This window comes from Ursus americanus, chromosome 9 (genome assembly GCF_024610735.1).
Source record: "Ursus americanus isolate L20-20 chromosome 9, mUrsAme1.1.p, whole genome shotgun sequence".
In the NCBI taxonomy this organism is placed as follows: domain Eukaryota; kingdom Metazoa; phylum Chordata; class Mammalia; order Carnivora; family Ursidae; genus Ursus; species Ursus americanus.
Window position 1 is genome coordinate 59,457,932 of NC_142135.1, and position 17,867 is coordinate 59,475,798.

At 35.1% G+C, this 17,867-nt stretch overlaps 1 long non-coding RNA gene across 1 annotated transcript in view; it reads right to left on the reverse strand.

Annotated features, from left to right (window-relative positions):
• The window catches only part of LOC148109479 (uncharacterized), an 86,905-nt gene extending 75,866 nt beyond the window's left edge, over positions 1-11,039 (reverse strand). The window contains exon 1 of the long non-coding RNA XR_015725828.1: positions 10,875-11,039. This is a non-coding gene — a long non-coding RNA (uncharacterized LOC148109479). The remainder of the gene's footprint in view (positions 1-10,874) is intronic.
• Positions 11,040-17,867: the final 6,828 nt, after the last annotated feature.

Sequence of the window (17,867 nt, forward strand, 5' to 3'; positions counted from 1 at the left end):
AAATTAAAGCCCTAATTATTAGCCTTTTCTTTTCTTTTTTTTTTTTTTTAGCATTTCTTCATATCTTTCCATCTACCAGAATCCATGGCCTAAGCTTCCCTCAACATCTGAGGGGTCCTTTCCCAGAGAACTTGGAATAACATGGGTACTCACAGGCCCTAATTGCTCTGAGCTCCTACCTAACTAATTCTATAGCCTCATTATTCCACTACACTCCTTGCCTCTGAACTCTGGCAACTCTTACCTTCTTCGGACTCTTCAGACAATCCATGCTTCTTCCTGCCACAACTTTTGCATACAGATGCTCCTGTCTGCAATAATGTCCTTAACTCCCAGACTCTTCTGCAGTGTTATTCTCTGCTCAAGTCTCACTGCTCCAGGAAGCCTTCTTTGGCCTCTCCTAATATACAGTATATTCTCCAATACCATGTTTTTAATGCCAGTTTTAATTATTCTTTTATTTACATGATTCTTAGATTAATATTTGTCTGTCCATCAGATGTAAGTTATGAGAGAAGAAATATCTTTTCATCAGGAGCAGGAGGGGGCGGCAATGTGTGTGTGCACACATACTTTCTCTTCACCCGGCACAGTTGGCTGACATTTACTAGAAGCTTTAAAGATATTTGTTCAATGAATGAATTTTTTTTATCATTCCATGCTGCCTCAAAAAAAAAATCTGAACAGATGTTAATTATAATCTATGTTTTAAAGAGCAATTATATCCAAAGCCTAATCTGTACTGGCCCAATTTATCTAAAACAAACAACTTTTCAAAAAATAGGTATTATACCAAAATATTATGATACCCATTTAAAAAAAAATCTCTTTTGCTAGTGACTTTGAGTCTAAAATATAAAACTCCAGGTACACTAATCAGCTAGAAGAAAAAAGCACCAGAGATTTAAGAGACTGTGTTGAGTTTTATGCCACAAACAAAATGGACTGAGCCAAAACATTCAGTTGACTAAGTTCTCCATGCCTGTTTAAGCATCTGAGTACGTGGAGGAAGGGAGAGACATCCATCACTGCTTCTCAGCCTTCTAGACATCCTCCAATGAATCACATCAGTGATGTGCTTTGCTTGTTCATCTTGCTTGTTCATACAGATAGAGGCTAAAGAGAAAAAGTCTCTCCCACACCACAATCAACCAGATTGTAACAGTAAAATGGTTAAGTAAAAAAATTATCATATAAATTATATAATATGTATGTCATTATAATATATATGTAACATATATCCTACAAAAATTTAACTTTCTAAATATAAAGGAAAAGAACATTGAAATAATTGGAAATAAAAATGATTTGATTGTGGTCACAGGAAAACCTCCTATGCTAATGGAAAGGTCATTAAAGATCAGTAGTTGAAGAACTAACATGTGTACAGTGCTTACTAAGGGCTAGACCCCGCTACTTTTACATATTTTAGCTGACTGAATTCTACAACAGTTTTACAAAATAACTGTTTAATAAATAACTATTTATTAAATATTTCAAATATTTCAAACCCATTTTATAGATGAAGAAACTGATGTACAGAGAGGTTAAGTAACTTGCCCAAGGTCACACAAACTAGTGAGCAGAAGAACTAGGATTGAAATCCAGGCTGTCTGGCTCTAGATTCTACCCTCTTAAAAACATTATACTGGCTCTCAATAGTTGTTAGCCTTTTACTCCACAATCCTAAATTCACAGATCACTCTAAAACATCCAGAATTTTAGTTTTTTCCACAGACACTAACCAATAACTTTTTCAAGCTGCATATGTTCATTTTTCTCAGCATTAGAACTAATATTTAAGATCTGGAAGAAAGACATCAAGGAAGAGAAGAAAGTTAAAATAGAGAAAGCTACAGAATCAACTCCCCCAGTTTGGTATCATAATCATAATCATTGCTAACATTTTTTGAACATTGTGTTAAGTGCTTTATCAAATTGTTTCATTTAAATGACACACAACACACATAGAGCAATGGAACAGAATAGCAAGGCTAGAAATAAACCCACACTCATATGGTTAATTAATTTATAACAAATAAGCTAAAACTATACAATAAAGAAAGGAGTCTTCAATAAATGATGTTGGGAAAACTGGACAGCCACATGCAAAAGAATGAAACCAAACTACTATCTTACACCATAAATAAAAACTAACTCAAAATGAATCAAAGATTTAATGTTAAAAATAAAAACATAAAACTCCTAGAAGAAAATATAGGCAGTGAGCTCCTTGATATCGATCTTGGCAATGATTTTTTAGATTTGAAATCAAAAGCAAAGGCAATAAAAGCAAAAATTAACTAAAAAGTTTCTGCACATTAAAGGAAACCACCAACAAAATGAAAAGGCAACCACCAAATGGGAGAAAATATTCGCAAATCATATATTTGATATGGGGTTAATATCCAAAATATATAAAGAACTCACACAAATCAATAGCAAAAACTCAATCTGATTCAAAAATGAACAGAAGATATGAATAGATGCTTTTCCAGAGAAGACGTATTGATAGCTAACAGGTACATAAAAAGGTGCTTAACATCACTAATCATCAGACGAATGCAAACCAAAACGACAATGAGATATTACCTCACACGATTAGAATGGCTATCAAAAAAGATAAGAAATAACAACTGTTGGTAAGGATGTGATGTGGAGAAAAGGGAACCCTCGTGTACTGTTGATGGGAATGTAAATTAGAGGATCCACTATAGAAAAGAGTATGGAGTTTCCTCAAAAAATTAAAAATAGAAATACCATATGATTCAACAATTCTACTTCTGGGTATTTAACTGAAGAAAATGAAAACATTAATTTGAAAAGATCTATGCACCCCCATGTTCACTGAAGCACTATTTGCCATAGCCAAGATATGGAAACAACTCAAGGGTTAGATGAATGGATAAAGAAGTGTGTATATATAGATACACACATACACAATGGCATATTACTCAGCCATAAAAAAGAATGTTAAACCTTGCCATTTGCAACAAGTTGGATAGAACTTGAGGACATTATGCTCAGTGAAATAAATCAGACAAGAAAAAGACAAATCTCACTTGATTTCATTTATATGTGGAACCTAAATAAAACAAAACAAAACAAAAAAATCGAGCTCATGGATACAGAGAATAGATTGGTAGTTGTAAGACCTGGGGGCGGTGGGGTAAGTGAAATGGTTGAAGAGGGTTAAAAAGTACAAACTTCCAGTTATTAAATAAATAAGTCATGGGAATACAACGTACAACATGGTATAGCTAACAATACCATACTGTACATTTGAAAGTTGCTTAGGCTGTAAATCTTAAAAGTTCTCATCACAAGAAAAAAATTGTAATTATGTGTGGTAATGGATGTTAACTAGACTTATGATGGTAATCATTTCACTATATATACAAATATCGAACCATAATGTTGCAGACCTGAAATTAATTTACATGTCAATTATATCTAAATTTAATTAATTCACCAATTAATTAAATTAGTAACCCATGAGGTAACACTGGCCCTATGAGGTAGGCCTATGAGGTAACACTACTTAGTTTCATTTTATAGTTGAAGAAAACTGGGAATCAAGGTATTTGAGCAACTTTCACAAAGCCACACAGCTGAGTTCAGAGCCCACAACAAAAGTACTGTTAAGTGATCTTCTGAAGTTCTAGATTCTACAAAGCCCCCAGAACTCAGGTAAGATATTTATGTACAAACAGGATACAATGGGTAAAAACAAAGCAGATTTGAGTTGTAGGGATGAGTGACACAGATTTACTAATTTCCAAGACAACGCCTAATGTAGAAGGAGGAAAAGGAGGAAATCTAATCATTAGTTCATGTAGAAAACATTGCAGATTAAGTTTAGAGAAGGTTTTGAGGGCTTTTAAAGAAGTTAGAGATATGACAGTAAAAAATGAAATAACAAATATTTGTATAAAAAAGGATTTGTCAATATAAACAATAATAATAGCAACAATTATGATAATGTTTACTAAGTCTCAGACATTATTCTAAGGTCTTTATTTATCAACTCATTTAATCCTCAAAATCACTCTGAAAGATAAATACCATTACTATTTACATTTTACAGATGAGGGAACTAAGGAACATAGAGTTTAGTGCACTTAATCAATCATACAAAAGGCAACTCAGGCAGTTTAAGACAGAACCCATGCTAAATTTACTTCTAAGATATTCATAGTGGGAATTTGTCTGCATAGTGCTGCATTTGTCTATTGTATTAGATGTATGTGTGACTTCATATGCCAAATCCAGGTCACATGCAATCATTTTCATTGTGCTTTTTTAAATAGTATTTTAAGTCTGTATATTTCTTTTTTAAAAACAGGATTAGGGGTGCCTGGGTGGCTCAGTCATTAAGCATCTGCCTTCAGCTCAGGTCATGATCCCAGGATCCTGGGATCGAGCCCCATATCGGGCTCCCCGCTCAGCGGGAAGCCTGCTTCTCCCTTTCCCACTCGCCCTGCTTGTGTTCCCTTTCTCACTGTCTCTCTTTCTATCAAACAAATAAATAAAATCTTAAAAAAAAAAATAAAGACAGGATTATGCTAATTTTCTGTTAAAGTACACTTTAATACGAAATTTAAAAGAAACTAGTAAAGAATAAATAGCAAACCATGGGCATGCATCCTAATTTTAGTGATTGTTAAAATCCTTGTTAACTATTTTGATCTATAATTTCTTCAGTCTCCATTCTTCCTTCCCTCCTTTCTTCCTTCTTCAGTCCAAAATTCATTAGGCAGACTTCATTAGGACAGTAATGGTGGCCTGCAGGACAATGACATCGAAGCTGTGGAGAAAAGGCAGCCTAAGCAGTTCAGTAATGGCACCTCTTATAGATGGTGTTGGAACCACATGGTGAAGGAAGCCTAGTTACAGCTGGTAATGACAGCCCATGTGAAGATGGTGTTGGAACAGGGCAGCAAGCATAGTCTGACAAGATCAATAGTTGGCTATATAAAAAGGCTTGAGCAAATGAGTATATATATTGGGATAATGAAAACCAAGAACCCCATGGTATCGGAGTTACTAATATGAACTTATAGCCTCAGAATGTATAAATATAGATGCAAATGGATGTGTGTACTTGTGTGTATTTCTTAGCTCTGGCCTGGGAACAACAACACCCCAATTGCAATGAGCACTCTAAATTCCACTTTACACTAAAAGGAACTAGGACTTCTTGGGGGAATGGCTGAATCCAGGGCTAGGCAAGGGAAGTACAAGATGAGCCTAAAATATTTTTTGGCCCCCAGAAGTAAGGAAATGCTAAAAGAATGGTGAAGACATGTCAAAAGGACACAGAAGCCAGTTTAAAGGAGCAACTTAAGGTCAAGTCTGGGTCAATTTGAAAGTCAAAATAATAATGACAATAACAGATTGTAAGCTATTGAATAAAATAGGAATCAATGAGTCTACACTGATATAAGTAAGGAAGTGAATAAATAAACGGAGAGGAAAGAAAGCTCTGTTTATAATAGAACAATAGCTAATAAATGTGGAAGAAATGACAGAATTAGAAAAAACACCACTTAGAAACCATCATACTGATAATTAATTCAAGCATGATAAATCAACGGATGCTAAAACTTGTGGGTGAAAGTGAGGTGAGTAATATATATTTATATAGTTTCAAAGTATTTCCACCAAAAACACTTAATTACAAAGAAAAAAAAAGCAACCTTACAGTGGAGACTCCTCTGGCAATCAAATGGTCAGAATTTACACCACCAATGAGGGCGTAAATCAACATCATGTGCCATCCAATTGGAATGGAGCATCACTTCTGTAACATTTTTGCCAAAAACTGCATAACCCGATCATAAGGAAACATTTTGAAAACTGAAATGGAGGGACATTCTACAAAGTGACTGATCTGTGACCTTAAATTTGAAAAGGATATGAAACTCAAAGGAAGACTGAGGGACCGTTCCAGATTGAAAGAACCTGGGGAGACATGACAATTGGTTGCAGGGTGTGATCCCGGAGCCTTAAACTACAGAGGATATCACTGGGGCAATGTTAAAACTTCAATGGAGGCTCTAAGTGAAGAATATACAGATTTTTGTGCTGTTCCTGCAATTTTTCTGTAAGTTTGATATTATTGCCAAATAAATTGCTTCTTAAAATCTCAAATAGATAATAATGTTGAATATGACACAGCTTAAGACTAAATAGTAATTTGTACATTAACCAGAAAGTTCATAGAAATCTGATTAAGTACTTAAATAGGCAGAAATAATGTATTTTTAATTATATCCTTATTAAAAACTAAGAAATCCCCCGTCCTTCTTTTATGCAGTTGGAAACTGAGGCCCAGAAAATAAAGAAAAATTGAATGCTCTGATTTCATCAGATTCACAGAATATTATCCATAGGTAATGTTTTCTTTTAAAAATTTGAGGTTATTCTCTCATGCTTTAAAATTATTAAAGCAAAAGCCCATATTCACAGCAAATAATGCCTCAAGTAATTTCCATAAAGATAGAATGATACACATTTTTCATCTACTGACCTATCCTAAACTCTGTGAATTTAGATTCAAAATTTTTTACTCACATAAAAGGCATTTATTCTTTCATTAGAAATGACTACTTTAACACTTGTTCCTCAAATTTCCTAGGGACTAAAAGAGTGTATAGATCAACTTCTAAATAGATTTGAGAAACAAATGAATTCCACAGATACTGTAGTAAACGTTTCGCCTTAACCTTCGTTCCAGTCCAAAGAATTACTGTTAATCAAACATACTAATCTCTTATCCCCTTGCCAGTATTTGGTTCAAGGATGCATAGGCTTCTCATGGGGCTTGGGATTACAGAAGTGAGTCTTTTCTCCGGATGATGCTGGCCTGCTAACAGTTATAATATGACCATTAGAAGGAGCCTAAGGATGGAGCAGAAGCTATGAATGACAAAGTAGAGATACAGAAGAATCTGTGTCCAATAACAGTGTTTATCCACTGAATTAACCAACCCTGCAAATTGTTTTACTTCAGGATTTTCTGTTATAGAAAATAACAAATATTTTTATCTTCAATTTAATTTGAGATAGGTTTTCTGTTATTGTCAAACATATTTCAATACATAAACATCAATGAAAAAAGCATAAGATCAGAGAAAATCTCCTACAAAGGGAATAAATCTTAAAATACGTATTAAAATAAAAGAAAATATCAGCCATAGGCCTCAAATTACTTAAGAGTTTCCATATCTCAACCAGTTTCTGGAATGGTACAGTATTGCATAGGTGGATTTTGTAAGCAAGAGTACAGAGGTCCATAGAAGACTAAGGAGGGGCATGAAGAGAGCTAAACCACCCAACTGAATTCAAAAGCCTTTTTGTTGTGGGGAAATCTCCAAGTTTCTTATTTATATAAAACATCAACAACATATTCTGTCTCAAGGTTTGCTCACAAGTTATGGTAACTCAATGCTTAGCATCCCAAAACATGGTTTAGCCAAGCCCAGGAGATTGCAGAGGTGAGTACAGCAAATAGCCCCATCAAGGTCACTGTGGAGAGCAGTTAACATAAGTTGCTTGTTAAAAATGTGTTCGAAGACCAAACCCAGGGGCCACATTCAAAGCACCCACCCCAATAGCCATGTTTGACCTTTAGGATGGCATACACAAAATGCTGAGTTGGAGAATTGTCAGATGGAATGGAGAGATGAGATGATAGCTGAGAGATAATGTTAAGTGGGGTCCTACTCAACCAAAGCTATCAGGTTTCTCTGAAATGGCATGTGACTTCCCTGGGATATCAGTTTACTTAGGTACTTGCCATGAGTCTGGAAGGAGATTCCATGTAGGGGGATTGCCATCTGCTGGTGACTCTCTTCTTAGGGACAGATACCCTTGAAATTTAGGGACTGTGCCTTACTTAACCCAGAATATACACGACCATTCAGCAAGTAGTAGTTTCTTTTTCATTGTTAAAATTAGACTGTCTTGTTAATTAGACAGATATAAAATTCTCCTGAGGAAGTTGAGCAGGATATCTCAAAATACAAAAGAGAAAAAATAATAGATGACAAATGCATTTTTGTCTTTGCTAACTAACAGTTTTTGTCCAAGTGGTACACTAAAATCCTGCAGATAAAATTGTCTTCATGTTTAAGTAAGTATTATCCAATTTTTATAAAACGGATGGTGACTCCTATGTTTGGAAAAGTAGAGATAGTACATTGATTTATCTGACCATATATTTAAAGACCAAGTCTTAAAATCTTCTAAGAGTCCTAATCTCCCAGGGAATATATTTTCCATGTGGCATATAAAAAGAAAAGAGAAACATTAGCTTCCAAGCACAAAGGTGCAGATTCAGCCTTCAAAACAGAGGTTAAAATTCCCATTTTTTAGTGAAATTCCTTGGAAGCATACTGCTTTGTATTGTAAATACAGTTGTACAGGCAAAACTCAGTCCTTCAGGATATAGAATATGGGTTTGAGACTATGAAATTTCCCTCACTATCTGTCCAATATATCCCCAAGTCACATAAGTGTAAGAAATATGGAATTAGGTCATACTATTTCACCCACATTTTATTCTTCAGAACAACACTCTTCTCTTTAACAACATTGCAGGGCCTCTATATCAGGAAACAGCCCCTCAGAACAGACAAGTTTATGCCATTTCTTTAATGTTCAGTAACAGTATAAAAATCAAAATAAAAGCAGAAACAAATCCTGTCACAGGCTACAACAGGGATAAATCTCGAGGATGTTGCGGTAAGGGAAATAAGCCAGTCACAAAAAGACAAATACTGCATGATCCCACTTACATGAGATATCTAAATTGGTCAAATTCATAAGAACAGAAAGTAGAAAGGTAGTTGCAAAGGGCTTGCAAGGAAGGGGTGGTTAGTGTTCAACGGATATAGAGTTTCAGTTTTGCAAGATGAACAAGTTCTGGAGAGCTGCTTCACAACAACGTGAATATAATTAACCTGGCTGAATTGTACACTTAAAATGGTTAAGACAGTAAATTTTATGTTCTGTTTCATTTTATCACAATTGAAAAAGATAAGCAAACATGATCTATAAGCGAAGGTTAAAGTCACAGTATTTAGTCTAGCAAGATGGAGTATACGCAGTTGCTTAATCACACGGATTTGAAAATGTCTTCTAAAGAGCAAACCCTTGACCTGTTTTCTCTACCTCTGCAAAGGACATAATGATGACACACACTAAAACCAGAGAACAGCTGCAGGACGGAGTAGAAAGAACCACCAAACTTTGAGTAAGAAATTCCACCCTACTTCTAATTCTGTGACCTCGGACAAATGAAGTATCAGAGAAGGAACATCACAACTTTGAGGTAACGTGGACTTTGGGAAAAGAAGTGACTGGTTTTGACTTTCAGTTTGGTTTTGTTTCTGTTCACTGAATATATGATTTGGGGCCAATTATTTAAAGTCCCAGAGCATCAGTTTCCTCATCTATAATTTGGGGGTACAGGTACCTGACAGGGTTGTTATGAGGCTGTGAAGTCGAGCTAACAATGACAAGGCACTTAGCATGCCTGGCTCATCGTAGGTATTCAGTCAGTGCTCATTCCCTGACTGTCCTGTGGTCTGTTTTCTTTTCTATAAAATGGAGGGCGATGGTAAGTGCCTAACAAAATAACATCATAAAATACCCGATATGTGCTCTTTCTTTGCCTTCTCTGAACTTCAACTTTGCCATCTATAAAATATTGCACTAAAACAACATAAAAGGGTTGTGAGAATAAAGAGAGATAATAAATATAAAATTGTTCTGTACTGAACATGGCACTTAGTACTGAACAAATTTGTTATCATTGTTATTCTTATTCAGGAATATATTCAACAGTCATCTCTTGAAAAATATTATCTATAATCATGCCTGGTACTAGATCAGCTGGTCTTTTCAGCATTCTTTAAGTCTTCTCTAAAGGAACCAATATTCTTGTCAGACCATTAACATCAAACCACTGAACTTTTGTCTCAGCGGTGATACCAAGATTTCAAGCCCCGACTAGGAAGGTGATTTTCCGTAAGAGTGAAGGATCATGAACATTTAAACAAGAGATACTAGTTAAAAACCTCAAGACATTTCATTCACTATCAACATTAGTTGATTATTGTTTTCGTCACCCTCACATTAGCTGCTTCTAATTAGTTCAATGTTGAAATAGAGAAACAAAAAGAGAGAATGTGCATTCTTCATGGCCTGGAGACCCTAAGAGAACACTGCTTCTCTCTCAATTTATAGGAGCTACTGAAATCCAAGGGTAACAATAATTCAGTTAGGTGTTTTTGTTGCCTCCAAACCATTATTGAGACCAGTACAAGCAGGACTTGACTAATTGTGAAGTTTGCTGTTTGTTTCTCTTGATCCATTCCTCTGTTTTCAGTTCTTTACTCTATACCTTGTACCTTTGAGTCCCTTTGCCAGGGCTCAGGATCAATGACCTGCCTCCAGGGCAGCCTTCTATTTTATATCCCACTTCCAAAAGATTTCTCTGTCCTCTGTCCCATCTCTTCAGCTCCCTGCTTTGTGCACTATAATCTGACAAATTCACAATAATATGATACCATGTGTTTATAGGGTTTCCTACTTCAAAGTTTCTCATTTAAATTCTTACAAATCCCTGAGGTGCCTGCGTGGCCTAGTTGGTTAAGCACCCGCCTGTTGGTTTTGGCTCAGGTCATGATCTCGGGGTCCTGGGATCAAGCCCCGCTTTGGGCTCTGTGCTACACATGGAGTCTGCTTGTCCCTCTCCCTCTGCTCCTCCCATCACTCACACACTCTCTCTCTCTCACTCTCTTTGTCTCTGTATCTCTCTCAAGTAAATAAGTGAATAAAAATCTATTCAAAAAATAAATACCTACTTGGGGTGCCTGGGTGGCTCAGTCGTTAAGTGTCTGCTTTCAGCTCAGGGCGTGATTCCAGCGTTCTGGGATCGAGCCCCACATCAGGCTCCTTTGCTGGAAGCCTGCTTCTTCCTCTCCCACTCCCCCTGCTTGTGTTCCCTCTCTCGCTGGCTGTCTCTCTCTCTGTAAAAATAAATAAATAAAATCTTTAAAAATAAATAAATAAAAATAAAAAATAAATACCTACAAATCCTTGTTGAGAACTATGTCCTAACCCCAAAAAGCTGTAGTAAGTCATTTATTCACCAAACATTTACTGAGCACTTGCTATTTTCCCTGTAGTAAACTTTGTACTAGCATTATGTACATAAGTGAAATACATATGTGATTCAAGAAGGCCACTGTCTAGTAGAGGAAACAAATACATGTGCAAATAATTGCAATAAAACTAAATGAGTGGCAATAGAGGTATATACAAGATGCTATAACAGCAGGTATTTGGGGGATAAAGTTGAATAACCTATTCCAGGTCACACAGCTCTGAGTGGTAGAATTAGGATTTGAACCCAGGTATTCTGGCTCCAGAGCCTGTGGGCATAACCACTATGTAGTAGTGGGAGTAGTCTCTAATGAGGCCTATTACTTTGAAATTAAAATCACTAAATAATTTAGAAAATGTACCTGATCAATTTCATAAAAGAAAACCTTAAAATGATATGTTAACCCAATAGGGGAAAAAACATGATGCACATTAAGATATCAACTAATCTTGACTGTATCCCCACTGCCTAACACAGTGCCTGACATATTAGGTATCCAATAAATATTTAGTTTTTAAACAATGAAATAATATTTATAAAACCAAATGTACATTTACCTATAACCCAGCAATTCCACACCAAGATCTTTACCTAAGAGATACAAAGACATATGTCCACAGAAATACTGGTACAAAACTTTATTTGTAATAACTAAGAACTGGAAAAACCCAACTATCCATCAATATTTGGCTTATAATGGATTTTAAAAGCTGTGGTGCATTTACTTAGTAATGGAATACTAGTAAGAAACAAAAGAGACTACCAAGACAGGCAACGATACTGATGAATCTCAAAAATAGTGTGCTGAATAAAAGAAGCCATCACAAAAAAGTAGGTAATGTACTTCTATTTATATGAAGTTCTATAATGGGCAAACTAATCTGATGTGAAGGGAAAAAAAAGAGAACAGTGGTTACCTTTGGGAAAGAACAGGGATTGATTGCAAAAGGACTTGAGGGAAATTTCTAGTGTGATGATAATGCTTTATCTAAGCGAAGTTTAGGTTACACAGGTGTATTCATGTGTCAAAATTCAGCAAATGTCCACTTAAGATTTCTGTATTTTTGTGTGAAAATTTTACCTAAAAAAAAAGCTAAACAAATATTGAATTTACCTATATATTACGCATACTGAAATGGTTAAAGGGAAACATACTGATGTCTATATTTTACTTCGCAATGCACCAAACAATAGGATAGATATGATAGGACAAATATAGCAAAATGTTAGTGGTAGAGTCTGTGTGGTGGGTATATGAATATTCATTGTAAAATTCTTTCAACTCTTATGTATGCTTAAAGTTTTCCATAATAAAAATATTTTCTTTAAATGAGAATAGAATGACACAAAATAAACTAAAATCTTGCAGTTGAAAAAAGTCTTTGAGATCATCTATTCTAAAATCACATTTAGTGCAGGAATTTCCTCGATAACCTCCTGAAACAAGTGGATGGTCCCAGCCTCAATTAACATATGGACAGTGCATGGGAGCTTGCTACACCCCAAGGTAGACTACTGCATCTCTGAACATGGCTAAAAGTAGTTAACTTCATTTAGACTGTACTTAAGCAGGCCATACAAGAGGGAGAGCGTGATTTTGTGTAAGAAGTATAATCCAAGGAATTAGAAACCTGGGATTTGGTGTGATATCACTTCTCTTCCCAGACCTTTACTTTGTTGGCTGACTACTTGTTTGCTCATGGTCAACTTAATTAACCTATCTGGCCTACAGGTTTTTATGTCATTCATTCAGTAAATAATTATTGACCCCACATTATGTATCTTAAAACCTTAATACCTGAATGCTTTAAGGTGAAGGGGTAAACCAGATGATGCTGAGATCCCTGTCCATTCTGAAGCCTAATGGTTCTGGATGAAGAACTAAAGAATTAGCTAATTGGTCTATTCCATGTATCTAATCAAATGAAAAAGAAAAGGAAACTTACTCTTTTCTTGGTAGAGGGATTATATTAGAATTACATATAGCTGTCTTGTTTCTTTTTCCTTTGAAAACAAAGACTAGCTTATGCGTTTAAAATTTCCTATATAACTGTCATTTTTAAGAAAGATCATTTTCCAAGATATGGCCTCTTTTCTAGAAGATTAACTTTGAGCTGCCACTCCCAATCAGAAGCAAGTTTCTTCCTTATTAGACCATAGCTCCTCCTTGTGGTTGACAGATGTAAGACCCTTAAATTCCAACCACAGAAACAGTTAAAAAAAAAATTTGGTGTCATCATGTTAGGATTAACTCCGAGATGAAAAACACCAGTATGACTTTTGCTTTTATTCCATTTCCATAGGTGCTCACTCATTCATCTTATTAACTATGAGTGTCAATGAGTGTTACTTGAGAGATAATCCAGAGTAGGATTTTTAGTCTCGGGATCTTTCTTGAATCTGTGGTGGTTTGAAGTAGCATGACTTAGCTACTCAAATCTAATTCTCAACAATAAACTCAGTGTTTTTGCTTTGATCCATGCTAAATCCATACTCTAGCATGGTAAATTATACACTCTGCTTCATTGGGTAATAGGTCCTATCCTACTAACATAATTCTTATCAATGGCTTAAATAATACAAAGAAGGATTTTTATCAAATTTGTGAATAACACTAAGATGAAAGGGGAGTTAAAATACCAGGTAACCAAATTAATCCAAAAAACAGTTTGACAGCTGAAAACATCGGACAAAACTAACAAGATAGATTTTTAAGTGAAAACTCTACCTCAAAAATTTAAACATGAAATATAATTGAGACAAAATACAAGGTCTTGCATTAAATTTTTTTCAGAAAATGAATTGCAACAGGATGGGTAAATCATAATTAGCAGTATCATATGTAAACATTAATCACCAGTGGGAGCTGGTTATTCAAAAAGTAGTATGAATGTGAACATTAAAATAAATGGAAACAACTTTAATGTCCATCAGAAGAGAAAGGATAAATATTGATATAGCTACTACAATAGAATATGATGTAGCAGTGAAAATCAATGGACAAAAACTTCACATAACAACATAGTTGAATCTCACAAACATAACAGTAAATTGCAAAAGAATATATATATAAAGCTTCAAAATTTTTAAATGCATAATGATACTATGTATTGCTTAGCAATACATGAGTATATGATTAAAAAAAAGAAAAACACATGGTTACTTTGGGTAAGTGAGCGCATTTGAGGGAGGTACACAGGAAGTTTCAACTAGGGCTTGATAATATGCCATATCTTTAATCTGGTGGTGAATCTACAGATATCCATTGCATTATTCTTTATATCTCTTTGTATGTCTTAAGTATTATATGATATTTCTTACTTCTTAGATTGCATTTAAAGAAAGAGGGTAATTAAAGGTCTCTGCATTACACTAATGAGACCATATATTGACCTCTATGATCTTTTCAGGACACTAAGTGTCCCTGAAAAGATATAGAAAAAAGGAAGTATAGTGAGAGGGAAAGGCACTATGAAGGTATTCAAATCCATGTTGTAGTGAAAATAGTTTTTAAAAACCTGTTTTTTGATTTTTTATTAGTACAGCTTTGTGGTATACGTTGAAATCTGGAACTGCAATATCTCCAGCTCTATTTTTCTTTCTCGAGATTGCTTTGGCTCTTTGAGGTCCTTTGTGGGTCCATACAAATTTTAGCATTATTTGTTCTAGTTTTGTGGAAAATGCTGTTGATAATTTTGATACAGATTGCACTGAATCTGTAGACTGCTTTGGGTGATGTGGACATTTTAACAATATTAATTCTTCCAATCTATGAGCATGGAATATCTTTCCATTTATTTGTGTCCTTTCAATTTCTTTCATCAGTGTTTTATAGTTGTGAGTGTACAGGTCTTCCACCTCTTTAAGTTTATTCTCGGGTATTTTATTACATTTGGTACAATTTTAAGTGGAATTGTTTTCTTAATTTCTCTTTCTGCTACTTCACTATTAGCGTATAGAAAAGCAACCAATTTCTGGCTACTAATTTTGTATCCTGCAACTTTACTGAATTTATTTATTACTTCTAGTTTTTTGGTGGAGTCTTCAGGATTTTCTATGTATAGTATCATGTCATCTGCAAATAGTAAAAAATTGTTGTATTTTTTAAACATAAAATGGCCTAGCCCCAGATATTCTGATATAATGGTCTAAGATAGGTCCTACGCATATTTTTAAAACTCCCCCGTCTCTATTGTACAGCAGAGTTGAGAACACTGGGCTAGAGTTTGGGGACTATACCTTCTACAAGACACTTCACATTTCTCATGATTTTTTTGCTATCTAACACATCCTAAATCACAGAGTAATATCTACATATATTTTACCTTTTATTTCTGATACTTAAAATGTTTTTGCAAAATAGTTTGTCCTGCATTAAATTAAATTCAAAAATTAATGAGGATCTGACAGAAATCTCAAAACTAATAAATAAACAATAAGTTCCATGCAGGCCCAGACTGTCCATCTCGGTCATTGCTGTGACACTGTTATTCGCCCATTCACCTGAATTTCATGAAAATTATAGAAAATAATTGCTATAAATCATAATTCTGAGAAATCCAAATTTCTGATTTGATTCAAATTGGTAAAATTCTAAACATTCTCTCCACCATATCTACATGGAGGGAAGCTCAATATTTGGGAGCAGGAAGGAATCCTATATTGATTAGCTAAACCTTTCCCCTGAATCTACAAAAGCTTCAGGGAAATTATACAAAGGGATGAAGGAAGATATGACTAACTGATGAGAAACTTTTTTATTAAGCTTTTCATTTTAATTCCAGTATAGTTAACATATAGGGTTATATTAGTTTCAGGCATATAATATAGTTATTTAACAATTCTATACATTACTACACATTATTTAACATTCTATACCTTACTCCCCATCACCTATTACACCCATCCCCCACCCACCTCCCCTCTGGTAATCATCAGTTTGTTCTCTAGAGTTAAGAGCCCATTTCTTGGGGACACCTGGGTGGCTTAGTCAGTTAAACATCTGCCTTCAGTTCAGGTCATAATCCCAGGGTCCTGGGATCAAGTCCCACATTGGGCTCCCTGCTCAGTGGGGAGTCTGCTGCTCCCTCTCCCAATGCCTGCCAATCCCCTTCCTTGTACTCTCTCTGTGTCAAATAAATAAAATCTTAAAAAGTAAGTAAATAAATAGTCCATTTCTCGGTTTGTCTCTCTCTCTTTAATTTTTCCTTTGTTCGTTTATTTCTAAAATTCCACATGAGTGAAATCATATGGTATTTGTTGTTCTCTGACTGACTTATTTTGCTTAGCATTATACTCTCTAGCTCCATCCATGTTGTTGCAAATGGCAAGATTTTATGGCATAATAATATTTCATTATATATATATATATATTCTTTATCCATTCATCTAACCAATGAGAAACCTTTTACACATTATTGCAAAAGTATTAGTATGGTTCTGAGATTAGAATGATTTTACTCACTCATTCATTCATTTGTTCATTTCATAAATATGTATTGAGCAAGCTCTAAGTGTCTGGCCCTGAGCCAGGCACTGGGGATACAGCAGTTTTTGAAAAGACAGATACTGGTTTCCCCTCATGGGGCTTACATTCTGGAAGAGAAAGTGGACAGTAAACAAGTGAATAATAACAAAGCATGGGAGGTGCTATTCAGTTTGTGCAGCAGGGCCTCTACTGACCTGTTCTGTGATCCTGAGCCAAGTTGTTAACCTCTCTAAATTTCATTTCTAAAACAGATATCAAAGTGTACCTTGCTCACAGGTTGTTTTGAGAAGTAAATGAGTTAACTGTCTAGCACATTTAATAGAGGTTAGCTAGTAATATTAATATGAATATCCCAGTGATTTCACAGCATTCCAAGTTTTTATATTTTTTTATGTTAAAAACTGCTACAACTAAATTTCCTTTCAGCTCATTCTCTCCTCAACGTAATTCCTTTTTAAATATCCTATAAGTAAAGACTCCCCCCAATTATCTTTGGTCTATGTTGTGGGAATTCAGCTCCTTTCATCCTTTTTTACAAATCTTTTCTTCCACTCTAACAGCTATTCTCGTCTTTCTTTGCTAAGTACTTTCCACTTTTCTTTTAGTTGTACCCAAAAGAGAGAAAAAATTCAATGTCCAGGTCTAATGAATACCCAAACCTAGTTGTTTACAGAAATTTGAAGACCAAGAGGGTTTGAAAACTGTAGGTCACTATGTCCTCATCTAGTCTGGAACAATAATGCAAATGTGATACTCTATAAGAATGAGCTCATAGAAGAGTGGGGCAACGTATTCATTTATAGAAAGGAAATTGCACTCAGGATACCTGCTTTCTAGATCAGTGAATAGATGGCTATCAAGCTAAAGTAAACCTCTTAAAAGTTAATTTTTATGTGTAAGTCAAGCTGTGCAGAATGACCCTGAGATGGAATTAGGTTTATGGGATGGGAACCAAGAAGTGCATTTACAGCTGCTCAGACACAGAAGAAAAACTGCTTCCAGTATCATAACAGGTGAAAAGAATTTCAATCATCCCTGCCAGGAGTCACTAGGATGCAGCAGGAAAACACCTGAACTCCAAGCATGGCTCCAGTATTTACCAACTGTGAGGCCTTGGGCAAGATGGTAACTTCTAAGTTTGTTCATCACCAACAAAAAGGGAAAAAATGATAATAACATCTACCTTATGAACTACTTTGGAAA